Source organism: Hydra vulgaris, chromosome 03 (assembly GCF_038396675.1).
Source record: "Hydra vulgaris chromosome 03, alternate assembly HydraT2T_AEP".
NCBI classification, from domain to species: domain Eukaryota; kingdom Metazoa; phylum Cnidaria; class Hydrozoa; order Anthoathecata; family Hydridae; genus Hydra; species Hydra vulgaris.
Window position 1 is genome coordinate 51,046,233 of NC_088922.1, and position 17,689 is coordinate 51,063,921.

A 17,689-nucleotide genomic window follows, 5' to 3' on the forward strand; every position below is an offset into this window, starting at 1 on the left:
TAAATAATGATACCATGGCGTTCTATAAGTAACAGGCCGTGACACGCGAAATTTAGAAAATAATGTGGGGTCGATATTTCAAAAAATCAATATGACGAATATAATTTGTTTTAAATCATGACATGTATTATTTAATGACTCCCGTAATATAATACAATAGATTATGTAAAGATTTATATAAATTTATAAAAACAATTTTTAAATCTTTTTGAACTTATTGATTTATTAACAAATTTATTATTATTAATAATTTATCAATAAACTTATTAATAATTATTATTATCTTAATTCCAAAAATATCCAAAACAATGAAATAAAGTTTCAAATTAGGTAAAAAAGAGAACTAAATAAAATACTGTAATATTTTAGTAAAATACAACAAATACTGGGTAACTACATCTTTAAATAAAAATATATTATAATGCTTTATAGAAAATACTTTAAAGTATTACTATAAGGAATAATTATAAAATTATAAAACAGAAACTTTAAGGAATAAATTAAATAAACAAATTAATTAAATTAACAACAACAAGTAAATAGCAATAAAAGTGTCAATGAATAACTGTCAACCTAACAAGTAGTAAGCGACCGGGGCTATGGCCGGGGCTAGGTTTGATAACACATAGCCGCGACCGGGGCCAGGTTTATGACCAGGGCTGCATAAATATTGATAGAACCTATAAAAATATTATTTTTAATTAAAACTTACGACATGAATTTTATTTAAAAACAATATTTTATAGGATTTATCAATTTTAATGCAGCCCCGGCCGGGTTTATGACCGGGGCTGCATTAATATTAATAGATCCTATCGAAGTATTGTTTTTAATTATAACTCATATCATAAATTTTAATTAAAAATAACATTTTTATAGGATCTATCAATATTTATGCAGCCCTGGTCATAAACCTGGCCCCGGTCGCGGCTATGTGTTATCAAACCTAGCCCCGGCCATAGCCCCCGTCGCTTTCGCTTCAAATTTTATCTTTAATCGAGGTAAAGAGTACAAATGAGAAAACCCATTGGACAGTATTGTCAAATGGAATTTTCAACCCACCTTTATCAATTGATTTTTGATATTGCCCAAACTTTTCATAATAAAACATTGTTTTAGTCAAAAGTTCTTCTTCATCAGGCAAATCATCATTTCGAGAAACATACCTGGCAATATAAACAAGAGACATCTTTGATTGTACAGTTATACTTTTTTCAAGGGTTGGTAAATTGTCAAAGACCTCAGCTGAAGATTCATCAAAAAAGAATCCGCAAAATTGACAAGAATGCCCTGCATAAGAAGCTGACTCATTAATGTTATATGTCAACAAAAGAGAAGTTTTAGAAATATTGAACTTTTCAATTATTTGTTGAACACTTAAAAAATATGTGCCACCAGATCCTTGTCTTAACTTGCTCAATTCTTTTTCAAGTGGGTCTGTAGTAAATTTCCTAACAGAACATACTTGTGCATTTCTCCTAATATTGCTTTTGTCAGCTCATCAATTCCTTTACACGTATGATTTATGGAATGTTCTGTATCATGTGTTAACTGTTTTATGCGTTTTCTCTTATTACTTGTCATGCGTAGTGCCATTTCTCCAAAATCCAAAATAAACTTTAATCTCTCATCATTCGGATTTCTGATGACAGCTTGTCGATCATCATTAAATCTACAATCCACATCAATACTTTTTACATTTAAAATTTTCAACCAAGTGACTACCAGTTTAATAAAATCTGCAGTTTCGCTTATGTTTGAGATGTTTGAGATGTTTGAGAGGTTTCGAGTGATTAAGTAGAGCAGTGTATGTTTTGTCAGAGAACACCTTTAGACAGGTTGTTACAGATTGTTTTTCAATATGACTTGGTCGAAGAGAAACTTCATTCAAATCAGAAAGTTTTATTAGACAATTTGATTCAGCTTCATAAAGTTTTTTTAAATGCTTCCAACAAGCTTTTTTCTCAACACCATGTTCATAAAAAACAAGTTCTCCTGTTTTTTCTGTGAGCCAGTTGTTTCAGATGTTTTTTATCAAGTGGACGAAGTCAAACAACAAAAAAGTTCCATTGGTGGTTAACCAAGGTCTATCAGAAAATGTAACAAATTTTTTAAAAAATGCTTGATTAGTTTGATTTCCGTCACATATAACTGCCTTTGCTTCACTTTTGACTCTTTTACTGCTTCTACAGTCAACTGAATTTAATCATATAAAAATTGAGAATTTAATTTGCTTACTGGTAACATTTTTATAAGAAATATAGGCCCACCAAACATACAAGTTATTATGACACCTAAAATAGTTTTTGCAAGAGAATCTGGGTCATCTAATGCTATTCCAAAAACAGCACCTCCGTGATATAATAGCATTTTTTTAACATAAATTTCTTTATGAAGAATAATACAAGTTCTTTTACTATCACTTAAATTCTCAAAAACCTCCTTTAAAAAAAATAATCATCAGATTTTGATACTTTTGATGTTATGTGTGTTAATGTTCGAATAGAAGGTAGTTTAAAATATCACATAGTTTTTTATAAAGTGTAAGAGAGATGGAAAAATACTCAAATGCTCTGATGATTATGCTAAGACTGTACTTACTTGTGTTCATCAAATTAATTTGCTCATTCATAACTATTTCTTTATTATTTGGTGTCAAAAAGTTCAGATATCTTAAAATTTCTTCAAATTTAGACCAAGTATTAACAACATTAGAGATACAGTATGGATTTTTTTTTCACACCATTGAAAAAGGATTTAAACTTTATAGATATATAATGAGAAACTTTGGTTATGCATAATTAAAGTGTAAGGATTGTACACTAAGTTTGCTATCTGAAATAAAAGCTATAATTTCTACACAAAAATTGCATTTTTTATTTAGCAATGTCTCACAAAAAACTTTCTTTTGCTAAAAATAAATCAATTTCGTCAAAATAATTTCGGCTAGAGGATGATGCACGTTTAGTTGATCTTAAAGATAGTATAGATGTTGGTATTTGACTGAAAGAAACATTAGGCCAAATTGATGGTGGGTTCTTTGGCCTTTCTCTTCCTTTTACTTTAATTTTTTTGAAGTTTTGGGGCCCATGTAGTTCACAGACTATGGTGTTCCTTGACACTTTTAAATTAGGAATACATTTTATCCAACGTATTCTTTCTTTTTCGTCTCTTGGAAATCTGTAAACTGACGTTTTTGAATCGTTTGACTTTTTTTCTGCGATAAGTAATACGTAGCACAGCCATAGACAAAGCATGTTTTCACCATTTTTATAAGATAGGAAGTTGAAATCGGCCCCCACATTATTTTCTAAATTTCGCGTGTCACGGCCTGTAACTTAAAGAGCGCCATGAATGATACCCATCATTGATGAGTCTTTTGATGGTATCAAAAGAAATGTTAACATTTTTAATTTTACAACTGATTTAAATTTATACCATAAGTTACTACATGCCACGTTTATAGAAAATTACACAAGAATATATAAAACCTATATAGTCTTAATTATAGAAATAATTGTTCAACTAACCCATTAGTTTATCATATAAAAAAAACTAAAAATATATTGCTTAATATAGAAAATTTAAAATAAGTTTAACAACTTTCAAAATTACAAATAACAGTGTAATTTAAACTGTATTTATCCATTTGCTTTCTCTACTAAAATTCAGTAAAAAAAACAAAATAAATGGATAAACACAATTTAAACTACTCTTTTTTTAAATAGCTTCACATTTAGTCAAAATGTAAAGCTATTTAAAAAATGGCAAATTAAACTTACTGCAACAAACCTTTATCTACAACTTAAATGTGGTTTAAGAAAAACGCCTTTTAAAACTTTATCATTTATAAATAAAGAACTATAATATATTGACAAATCTAAATCAAACAAACAAGACGTAAAAATATAATCTACAGAGAAAGCACTTCATAATTTCTTATAAAAACCCTTTTTAATAAAAAGTTCAGTTGTTTTTCAACGGATTTGAATATATAATCCGTTGAATTAACGAAATTTCGAAGAATCCGTTAATAGTTTATTTTACTCAGTTAATTTTGTGATTTTTTTGTTAGGAATTACTTTGTTAATTTAACGGAAAAAAGCAATCCATTGCTTTTTTTAACGGATTGTTTTTAGAGTGTAGTATTTACATATATGAATGTTATATATCTTTTCCGTTTATTTGTTTTTACTTTCGACGAGAATATACATTAAGGTTATGAGTTTTTTTCAACCCCATGCTCCTGTGCTGTAGTTTAATGAACTTTTACCTAAAAAGCATGAAATGAACTATTACTTGCATATCTTTTGAAAAAAGTTCACCCCGCCATTAAAAAATTGATTTTATGTCAAAAAAAGATTTAAAGTCATAACCCTAATATACATATTAGTGATGATAACAATGTAGTTGAAAAACAAAGCGGTTCTTGACGACAAGATCTTAAGGTCTTCTACGAGATTCCGCGTTCTTCCTCTTATGAACTTAATTAACCCAGTGGGTACGCATCGTCCAGAGGTCGTCCGTAAGATGTCACCTGGACATCCAGACGTCTGTAAGATGTCCCACGGACGTTGTAAAACGACTTATATCGTAAAACATTTAAAGAAAGAACAAAAACTGTAAAAAAAAAAAAAAAATTATTATCAGCCCTAAACAAACTCTGAATCTTTTTACGATTTCAAAAATACAGATGTAATTCGTTTTATTTCTCATTTTTCAAAAATAAGTTAGGATTTTGATTTTTCTTTTGTTTTTACAACTGAAGAGTATTGGAACATCTTTTCTGATCATCTTCGTAAAGGTATTGATCGTTTTCTTCCAATAAGAACAATATACCAAAAGTAAAAAAGTTGTTCTTATCCAAAGTATATTTATAAAATGCTATTGTATATTTGTATATTTGCTATTGTATAAAGTATATTTATAAAATGCAATTTTTATGGAAAAGATGGTCAATTACTAAGACCATCTTGCACAAAAAGGCATTTATCCAATATGCATCAAAATGTAAAAAAGCAATATCCAAACACCACAAAAATGTAGAACTGGTCAAAGAAAATAACTAGTAAGTTTTTCAGTTATGTAAACAAAAATCTAAACAACTCCAAAAAAATATATCCTCTAAAAACCAATAGCAACTTTACTACTTGCAATGTTGAAATCGATAAAGTGTTAAGAACACTTTGGAAGTGTTTTTACGGTAGATGACTGAAATTTGCCTAAAATAAATACTTTTGTTAGGAAATATATTAAAATGAGCTTCGTAGATTTTTCAGCAAAGATAATTCATCAAAAATAAAAAATATAAAACCTAGCAGATCATTTGGACATGACGGTATACCAAATATTCTTTTAAAACAGTTAGCACATATAATATGTATTCCGCTTTCGTATATATTTGAATCAAGTTTTACGTCAAACTTGTTACCAAAACAGTGGCTTCAAGCTTCGGTTTCCCCTATTTCTAAAAAAAGGTCTACTCCAGATGCTAACAATTATAGACATATCTCCCTCACAAGTGTTATTTGACTCTGTACCTAATCCAAAACTTTTGAAAAAATTTGCATTGTACGGTATAATAGATTAACTCCCTCATTGGATATCAGTATTTCTTTCCAACAGATATCAAAGGATTCTGGTTGGAAATTGACTATTCATCTATCTGACCAGTATTCTTAGTGGATTTCTACAGTGTAACAGTTAGGGTCCAACGTTGTTCTTGTTATATATTAATAATCTACCCTCTATAGTAAAAGATCTTAATTGCTCTCTAATGTTATATGCTGACAATATCAAGCTATATAGTTCATTTAAGGATGCCGATTACAGTCACAATCTTGCTGTTGCCATTTATAAAGTTTATCTCTAGTCAAAAAATGACAGTTAAAAGTAGCCTATAATAAGTGTTTTACTCATAGAATAGCACCTATTTCATTTTGTAAAAATATAAATTACAACAATCAATTAGGAGATCATAATTTAACCTGGTCTAGAAATCCAAAAGATCTTGGTGTGACCATGGACTCCTACTTAAATTACAATAATCATATTTCAAACATCGCCCACACATCAAACATTCAAGGACATTTATTCCTTAACTTAAGGATTAACAGTTAATTCTTAAGTTAAGAATTAAATATCATGCCATTTAAATAAAATCCATCGCGACTTCTAACACACTTAAGGTTTAAGTGTGTTAAAAGTCGCGATCCATATGTTATCGTAAAAGCCTACACTTCTTACAAAAGACCAATCTTAGCATATTGCTTTCCGGTTTGGTCGCCAAACCGCACTGAAATGAACAAAGCAGGAGAAAGAGTGCAAAGACGTTTTACCAAAGGAATTGCTAACCTAAATAATTTTTTATATTGTAATAAACATAGAATTCTTGGTTTGGAACTACTAGAAATTCGTCTCCTTTAGCAAGACTTGATATATGTTACAAAGTTCTGAACAATTTAGTTTGTTAAAATAAATCAAGTTTCTTTTTAATTAATATTTACACTCGAGGTCACAAATTCAAATTACGCAAACTAAAGTGTAAACTCGATGTCCATAAATACTCTTTCTCACTTAGGGTTGTTAATATTTGGAATAACTTGCCGTCTAACATTCTAATATATATATATATATATATATATATATATATATATATATATATATATATATATATATATATATATATATATATATATATATATATATATATATATATATATATATATATGTATATATATATATATATATATATATATATATATATATATATATATATATATATATATATATATTTATATATATATATATATTTATATATATATATATATATTTATATATATATTGTAAAATATCTAGCATATGTAATATGTGATTGTAGGGCACGTTGTCAGAGTCCTTCATATTTTAAGGACCTTTGAGTCCTTCAGAACATGTATCACTGTTCTAATAAATTTTAATCTAATCTAAGCTCTAATCTCTTTTACATACTCTTTTTTTTTACTTACACAAGTTAGTTAATATAAAAAAAAAGTAAATTACATAGATAATTTTAAACGTTTAAAATAAATACCCATAAATAATTAATTTTTTTGAAACGACTTTTCCAAACAAGTAATTAAATTTTTTGAAACGATATTACTTTATAATGTAAGTTTTTTTTACTTTTAAAAGTTATGTAAAAGATAATTACATCAAAAAGGAATTTATTTTTACGTGTAAAAAAAAATCTCGTGAAAAAGCTGTTTGCTTTTACATTACTTTTACACTTTTTAGAATTACATTACATAATATAATAGTTCCTCAAAATGTGATTTACATTTTCATATAAAAAACTAATTTTTAAAAAATTATGTTACCCATAGTTTAAAAAAAAAACTTGCATACGAAAATGAATTACATAAAAGTAATATTCTACCAAATGTTAATTAAATTAACAAATAAAGTAAAATATTTTAAATAGGCATTTTTTATTTAAAAAAAAATAAAAAAGTTTTATTAAAAAAAAGCTGAAACATGACAGAGCGGAAGATGCGCTTTTTGCTCACTGATATGCTTCAAGGAAACATGACCCATGGGAAACTCAGAAAGGGTAGACTATTTGAACGGCATAATTGGCATAATTGTTAATTTTTTTTACAAGTTATTTGCGTTAAAGTTTTTATTATTTAAAAACTAAGGAGGGAAAGTTTAAACCAGTACCGGATTATTGAGATACTAACCCCATGCCCCGCAGATTTAGGAGCCCCAAACTTTTTAGGAGGATGCTTTATTTTTGTAATGTTTTTTTGCTACTCTGATAAAAAAAATGTTTACTTGTGCAATATTTGTAAAACCATGGAAGTACTATAGATGAAAGTGCAACGCTTGAAAACATCAAAGGTTCTGAATACCGTCACAAGAACCATGCGTGAAATTCAAAAATCTGGCAAATTAATGATATTTAAAAATAAAAGTTTATTATTTATGCTGAAGCATTTCTTGAAATATTAAGTTAATGATGTTTTAAACAGATACTTCATGCTTATATAAATAAAAATAGCTTAGAAGTTAGCTGGAATGTTGCCAAATAATTAGTTCTATAATTTAAATGAAGAGACTGATTTTTATGAGTAAAAAGATGTCTGTTGGTTCAAAAGTATATTCCGCCACATAACTAAAAACCATTTATACTTGTGTTTCCATTTCATAAAAAAAGTTTATTTGTTCTTTCAATGTTAATAATACCTTTTAACATGCATATTAGCTCCATTCATCCCCATTCATCTTTATTCATTAAACTTAAAGTTCCTCTCAAAAACAAGCTTTTTGAACTTTGACGGCTCCATTTAATCTTATTTGTCTCGATAAACACGCATCAATAACAGTAATAATATATATTTTATATATATATTTTTTTTGTTATTCACCTCCTCAAGGCCGATAAAGCCACTACAGATTAGGAGGCTACTTAATAGTGGTTATAACCCTCTCTCAACTCTATAACTCCGAAACACGAACCTTGACGAACAAGGCCGCTGCGCGGAGAAACAAGTTGAGCGCGGTACTACCAGAGACGTGGTCGGGATCGAACTCGGAACCTCTCGCTTATGAAGAGAGCGCTTTACCACTACACCACTACGCATATATATATATATATATATATATATATATATATATATATATATATATATATATATATATATATACATACATACATATATATATATATATATATATATATATATATATATATATATATATATATATATATATATATATATATATATATATATATATATATATATATATATATATATATATATATATATATATATATATATATATTCTGTTTATTCACAGTCAAAATTGCTTCTAAATTTAGCTGCAGATATAAGGTGCATACTTTTTAAATCAAAAAGAATGAAAGTGTTTTCTTCAATAATCTTGATATTTGAATTTTTTAGATTTGAATATTGCTGGTTATCTGGGTCTTTGACGGAAATCATCATAGAAGAATGCAGAAAGTTTGATACTACTGAAAAAACCAAAGAAAAAACCACGCAAATATGTTCATTATCAAAATTGAATAATTATGCCTTGAGCTATAGCTGTTTATTTTATATCATAATGTTGTTTGTATACTTAAAAGTTAGCTTTTGTTAAACAAATTTAGTATAGAAATTTAAATTGAATTTTGCGGTTTTGCTTATTATTTTTGTCAATCATGTTCTTTATTGTGCATCTCTATTAGCTGGTTCTTAAAACAAAATTTTTGATAAACATTTTCTGGCATCTCATTAACATGTTCTAAATAATAAGTAGATTTTAAAATGTTTTAAATAAAAAATATTTTTAGGGCTTGCTGCAGAATGCTTCAGATTAAACGTGTCTCTAATATTATTTTAAAAAAAAAGGTTATAAACCTAGAATTTTAAAATTTCGACTTTGATAGAGCAGTTTTTTAGAGTTTGTATCAATTTATAAGAAACCAAAAAAAAATTCTTCTATTTGCCCCATTTTGAAACAACCTGATTTTAAGAAGCTTATTTTTTAAAAAAATGCAATTAATAACAATCTTATGCTTTATAATAAAGCATAAAACAAACAGTTAATAATAAAGTTTATTATTAACTATTTGGTTTTAAATAGTTTAGTTTCTTGAAATAAAACGCGGTTTAATTTCGCTGCGAACAAATTTAAAAATATTTACCATTATATATGGGAATCACTTTTTATGGGAAAGAAGATTAATGAAAATTATTAATTTCAATTTAAGATCGGAATGGACTTTGATTTCTCCATCAAAAAATCTCTTCGGAATTTTCTTTTTTATGATATGCTTTATATGCTTGAGATCTAAATACATTACCAAAGTATGGCTGCATTAAAAGTTTCTTGCAAGATCTCTATGAGACTGACATTTGCCTTTGTGGAGCGAACAATAGATTTTGCTTTATATTTATCTTTAAATCTTTTCTTTTTTCTACTTCCAGGTTCTTTTTCCATAGATTAATTAAGTTCATAATCGCCCCAAATTAAATTCAAATGAGGATCATGATGCACCTGTCAATCATGTCCAGCTTGCGACGAACGATTTTAAAACAAACGTCTAAAATTTTTGTCGATTTAATATTTCTTTACTCCTTTTAATCCAATAACAATGATAACCAATACCTTTTTTTTTTTTTTTTTTTTTTGTTCTTTATTACATAAAAATATTTTATACAAATATATAAAGTTAAAAAGTTTACAATTAAAGACAATGTTAAAATAATGATAGAAATTAAATAAAAAAAAATAAAGCACGTGGAAACTCAAAGAAGACTCAAAGGTCTTGTCATGAGAACCACTAAAGTTTGACGCGACAATAAAAGTTGATGTAAACTCATACAATGCGACTATCACATAATTTATTGGTAATAAATACAGTATTTGAAGTTTTCCTTAAATTAATTTAAAATATGGTAGGCTTTACAAGGATCATCATTCTTTGGATTTTTTTAAATTTTTTATTTTATCTTCTTTTCAGTGAATCACAATTTTCTAGACGAATTTTTATTTTTTTTCAAAATTATTATTTTCTTCAACCGTTGTAAAACACCACTGCAAACACGTTATTGAATAGATAGTCTATCTTTTTTTTTTTTTTTAAGTATATCATGATTGTCTTTGTCGAATATTGTTTAGTATATCACGATTTGTTGAGTTTTTAATTATAAGATTTTTATTGTCATGTGATAAATATTTGTAAAACTTCTTCTTTGACGCACGTGCAGCAACTTTGAAACAAATTCAGCCGTTTTAGGCAAGTAGGTTAGCAAGAAGGTTACACTAGTCACTTACGTGTATGTACATACATAACATCATATGTGCATATAGAACATTTGTATGAACACAAGTAAACACATAGACATGTACAAATAAAACACATAGATGCATATTACATATATACACACATACATACATAAATACAAACATGCACACACACATACATACACACACACACACACTCATATATACTCATACATACATATACACACATACATATATACATAGACATACATACGCACACACATACACACATATATACATAAACACGTATACGCACACACAGGTGCATACACACACACACACACACACACACACACACACAAACACACACATATATATATATATATATATATATATATATATATATATATATATATATATATATATATATATATATATATATATATATATATATATATATATACACCCATTCTCAATATATTTTACAAAGTATATTTCACTAAACTATATAAAATATTATTCAAGAAAGAATTTATAGAATTAGTACATAAGAACACAGTATATGTTTACAATATATAATAACTTTAACAAGAAAGTACTTTTCTGGAAAACACAAAATAAGAAAACAAAATTTTTAAAAAAACATAGATATTTCATCAATTGAAAATATAATATTTTTTAGCTTTAGTTTAAAGGAGGGATAACTACATTTCTTAAAAATATCAAATTTATTCCACAGAAAAGCTCCACGAAACGCAATGCAAAAATTCCCAAAATTTGTATGGTAAGAAGGTTTTCGAATAGCTTCATCATTTCTTAAGATATATTTGTTCTTTTCTTTCAAAGTAAATAAATTTTGAAAGGGTTCAGGAGATAAATGTTTTTACATTTGTACATAAAACCAAGAACATTGAAGATATTAAGCTCGTATATACTAAAAACATTCATATCAAATAGGAGAGGCTTGGCATGAGTAAAACGATCCATAAAATTAATAAGGCGTGCAACATGCTTTTGTTGACGATATAAGTTTACTTTTATTTGTACTACCCCACGCAACATTTGCATAGTTTAGGTGGCAATGGATAAATGAATGATATAGTTGAGTTAAGGTGTGCTTAGTTAGGATATTTCTTGTTTTATATAATATTCCAATACTTTTGGATATTTCATTGCCCAAATTTTCTATGTGTTTTTTCCATGAGAGATTTTCATCAATATAAACGTCTAAAAATTTGGGAAAGCTTACTTGTTTTATTAGAGTATTGTCAATAAAAAGAAAAGGCATGTCATTTGGCAGTAAGTGTTTTTTAAAATTTGCATTGCATTTTTTTGATAAAAGTTTCGAAATTTTTTATTTTTCCACTCGGTGTACGATAAACACATCATTGCAAGTTTTATTTATTTATTTTTCAAATCTTGTCAATAATGAGTTCAAAACTTAACACTGAAGTCTCAATAAAATTAGTTCGTGAAATATTTCAAGAAATGTTCCAAAAACAACAAAAAAATATTTTAGCGTTAATAAGTGCAAATTTAAAACTGGCTAACGATCGAATTGATGGATTGCTAAAAGAAATTAATACATTAAAGAATTCTTGTGAAGTTTTAAAAAAGGAAAACGAAAACCGAAATACCGATCTTAAAAAAACAAACAAGCAGATAATAAAGTATGAAAAAATACAAAAAGACATTGAAGAAAGTCTAATGTTCTATCAGGATTGCCATGATAAAAAAGTCAGCGATTTGGAAAAAAAATTGATAAATGATAAAAAAAGTCAGTGATGTGGAAAAAAAAAAAAGGTCGAATGCAACCATAGGGGAGAATGAAAAAAATAGATTTAGACAACTAGAAGATCGTCAAAGGAGAAACAATCTTCGAATCGAAGGAGTCAAAGAAAATGATAAAGAAAACTGGGATGATACGGAAGTAAAAATAATAAACCTTCTTGAAAATAACCTCAATGTAAAAGATGTAATCATAGTAAGAGCGCACAGAACTGGTATTATCGATATTAAAAAGCCTAGAACAATTGAAATTAAGTTACTAAATTATAAAGACAAAGTAAAGATTTTAAAAAACGCCAACAAACTAAAAGGTTCTGGAATTTATATTAACGAGGATTTTTCGCTAGAACTACTGTAATAAGAAAGAAACTTCTCGAAGAAAGCAAAACGCATAGGATAAACGGTAAATATTCTGTTGTTATATATGATAAGCTCATTGTTAAAGAATTTAGATAAAAAAAATCGTGTTAAATGATTTTTTTTTTTTTTTTTTAATTTATATTGATTTATTTTTTATTTAAAATGGCTGGTAATATTTTTTTATCAAACATAAATTTTAATTCACAGAAAAAGCCAATAATTTTAAACAACTATTCGGATCCCGATTATAATTTTTTTAACAATAGTCAAGTAATTAAAAATACTAGCCCGATATACTATAACCCAAATTCAAAAAATATTGATAAAGGAATGCACAGTGGGCCAGAATGCACTTTTACTGGACAAAATTCATAACTAATTTAATATTAGAGCTATATTCACTAAAATTAGTATGAGTACTAATATGATGTCTGCGCTTTTTATGAAGGTAATATTTTTTTATTTTGTTGCTATGGATACCTTTATTTTGCTTAGCAACAACCTACTTTTGTTATCTGCAGATATTTTATAAGTGCTATATTCACTAAATTTGGCATGAGTACCAATATGAGATCACACTTCTTACAAAAGTGATAATTTTTTAAATTTAGTTGTTATGGATACTTATATTGCTTAGTTACCGGATACTTTCCTTAGTTACAAAGTGGTAAATTGATATTTGAATATCTTATCGGATTTTTGACCCACCTATATTATATATTGAATAAAAATTGAGTATTTAGGTAAATAATGTTTTAGGAATAATAAAAGCAAAAAATAGTGCAAGAAAACGTTATCAATTTTAAATTACATCAAAAAATTATAAAACAATAATATCGTTTGAAGATTGTTTAAGTAATTGTAAAACATCTGAAGGAAATGCTTTATGATTTGTTTGGTGTGATGTTGATTTACGCAATGATGAAATAACAGGATCACTGGAAACTAGGAGTCTATTGATAAGATCAGTATTTGTTGCTTTTCTGGATGTTTTTCGGCTGAAATTTTTGCGATAAGATTTAAAGTCTTTATTTCTAGCCTCTTGAGCTTCCTCTGACATAAGTCCGATGGGTAATGTAAGGCTTTTAATTATGTCATGTCCATGTATCAATACTTTGTGAACTGATTGAGCCATGTAATACCATGGATAAAGGGATACATATAGTCTAAAAGTGTCAAAACAATAATCCTTGAACTTTAAGCAGTCTATTTCATATCCTGAAGAGAGCGTTACCAAGATAATGTAAAATCTGAATATAAGGTTTTGGTCAATACCCTGAATTTCAGCTGTTTGTTCATATGCTGCAAAAGCACGCCTTGAGGTATTGCCATCATTACTTGTTCCAGAACCACCACTTTTAGGGAAATCAACAACAAGTCCCATTTTGTTCATAAAATCAGTCTGAATCTTTTGTTTAGCTACAGATGCCTTTTCTTTGTGTTCTTTAGATCTTGCTTGCCACTTTCTTGTTTCTTTTTTATATGCAATGTGCAATAACATCTCAAAAAATCGAATCCCTGAATGAAGACTGGAAAGACCATATTTGAACTCTCTGTTAGTATAATCTATATTAAGGATATCAAGACTATTCATATTTTTTGGAGAGACACCACACACTGAACAGCATTGGTATGAGTTATTTTTTTCAGATAATATTGCTTGAACCTTCCCATCAATCATTGTAAGTTCAATAATACAATTCACTTCAATAGAAGATCCGCAAACCTCTAATAAAATCATACCCAAGCTTTCTATCTCACTTTTAATGTACTGATCTTCTTCAATCACAGATTCCTTGGATTCCATTTTGTATGCAAATCTTATGGGTCTACAATAAACTGTGGAGGACGACTTTTGATTTCTCCAAATAGGCACCTTTTCGTTGCTGTTGTTAAATCCAGTCAAATCCAATGGGACAAGATAAGTAATAAATAATGATTCTTCACGCTTTAAATCTCTGTTAATGTCGGGTTCCGATAAAACTTGTTTATAAATGCTTTGGCCAGTAGCACCATCAAAACCAGCCTTACACATTAGTGTCATTGTTTTTATTGCTTTGTCGTTCAATATCAAGTGCCTTAGCACAGGTTCCTGAACTGCACAGATTCTTTGCAAAGTATGAGTCATTAAATCTTTCAAAGGAACTTAAGCTGAATATTCCTCCACTGTTATGTTTGCAGGATAACATTTCAATTTTGCATCTCTGACATCATTGTAAGCGGGGTAGATGTTATATTCTTTCTCCAAGGCTCCGCTTCTAATCAATTGATAGGAAGCTTTTGTCAGACTTGCATCAATTATTAAAGCCAGTGCTTCGTCTGCTGAATATTTAGTTGCTTTATCTGTATTTGATATATTTAAAACATTCTTGGCAGCAATAACAACAGATTCATCTCTAAATTTTTTATTAGCAGCAAAAAATAATTCATTGGATGAATGAGATTCAATTAAACAAGATACACGCCGTTTTTTAGTTTTATTAGAACTATTATCAAATGCAACTGGTTTTTGACCACGTCTACTTGCAGTTGGTTCATTTTCTTTTTTTCTGACAATTAAATATTCATTAAGCCAGTTCACAAACTTCTTTTCAAAATTTTTCACAGTATAGTTTGCAGATTTCCACTTTTTTTTATACAAGTAAACAAATCGTTGAACAGCATGTCTAAAATCAACGTCTTTAAAATCAGCAAATTTTGGCTGAATAAATTTTAATATATCTTCAGTAATATTTTGTTTTGAAATACTAAGATTGTTTTTTTGGAGAAAATTATGAATGTCTAAGTTTAAAAAAACCATATCTAAATAATTATTGTAACAAGTATTTTGTATTTAAAAGTAAAATGTTATAATATATATGCCGCCTGGACTACTAATACTTGTTAGTAATTAAGTTACTACAAGTGTTAGTAATTAAAATTAAAAGTAATTAAATTACTGTCAGTGTTAGTAATTAAATTACTAACAACTACCGAAAATATGTTGTTGCTATGTTATGCAAAGTAAGGTATCCATAGAAACCAAAAAAAGTTAGCCTCATAAGAATTCTGAATCTCATTTTAATACATACCCCAATATTGTGTATTTAGCGCAAGTAAAATACTGTTAAAACAACGTTAATGTAAAAATGAGTTGTTGCTATGCAAAATTTAGTACCATAGCAACCAAGTTAAAACATACATAAAATCTGAACGGGGATTCAAGGGGACGAGCAATCAATTAAAACTCGATTGAAGCATCATATAGCTCAAATAAATATAAGACAACAAATGGCAAATTGTGGTAATTATTAGTTATTGTGCGGCAAAAAATAAGTTTCTTAAGAAATTTTTTTTTTTAATCTGTGATTTTCAAAGTATAACTGAGATAACATGCTATGACAAATTTATTTCACACATTGGTTTTTCTTATCTCTAAATACTCTAGAATAACATGTACTAATTTTTTGTTTCAAAAACGTAGATGTAATTGAAATATAACACAACGTTGATGTCACCGTTAATTACTTATTTATAATTTTTTTTATTTTTTATTTTATCTCAATATTCAAATGCTTAGAGTCCTGGTAACTAAGGGATTTAATATAAATAAATTATCAATAGATTTCTCCTAATATATGTAGATACTAAAATTAAATAGGTTTTCAAGATTAGACAACTAAAATTTTTCCCATTTTGTCCACCTACTGGCCCACTGTGGAATGGAAGATAATTCGTTTTCAATGCTTCACATTAATATTAGAAGTATTCAAAAAAAATTTGAGTCATTGAAACAATTTTTACATAAAATTAACATTAGATTTCAGGTAATTTGTCTCAGCGAGACATGGTGTAACCATGTAAGCATTGAAAACAATTCCAATTTTCAATTACCTAATTATAAAGTAATTCATCAAGTTAGAGCATCAAATAAGGAAGGTGGAGGTTTGTGTATAAACATAAAAAATTCAATTTTATTCAAAAGGAAACCACAGTTAAGTTCAACCACTAATGATTATGAATCTTTATGCGTTGAAATTGTTAATAAAACTTCAAGAAACATCGTCATCCATGCTTTATATAGACCGCCCTCAGGAAGTATTAAGGCATTTGAAAATCACATTAAAAGTATAATTAAAAAAAAATCATCTTTAAATAAATCGGTTTATATTGTTGGTGACATTAATCTTAATATATTAGAATACGACAAAAATAAAAACATTAAGAACTTCTTTAACACAATTTTTCAAAATAGTTATATTCCCCTAATCAATAAACCAACGCGAGTAACTAGAGAAAGTGCAACATCTTTAGATCAAATTATTACAAATGATTTCGTAAATATTAAAATAAGGACAGGTATATTTAAATCTGACATTTCTGATCACTTCCCTATTTTTATTCTATCGCAAAAATGCATCGACTATGATGCTCTTAGTGATAGAAAAAAATTAATTACAACACAGTTAGTAAACGACGCTTCCATCAAAAATTTTCATAAACTTCTTACTGGTGTCAACTGGGACACCCTACAACTAAATCTAAATGCCGATAAAGCATATGATATCTATTTAACTTAATTTCTTAATCTTTATAATAAAGCATTCCCGGAAGTTACTAAAGTTATCAAAACAAAAACACTTTTAAACCCCTGGATCACGAGGGGCATTCTTAAATCCTCAAAAAAAAAACAACGTTTATATAACAAGTTTCTTAAAAAAAAAACTCTTAAAAATGAAACTAATTACAAAACCTATAAAAGACTATATGAATTAGTTTTAAAACGCTC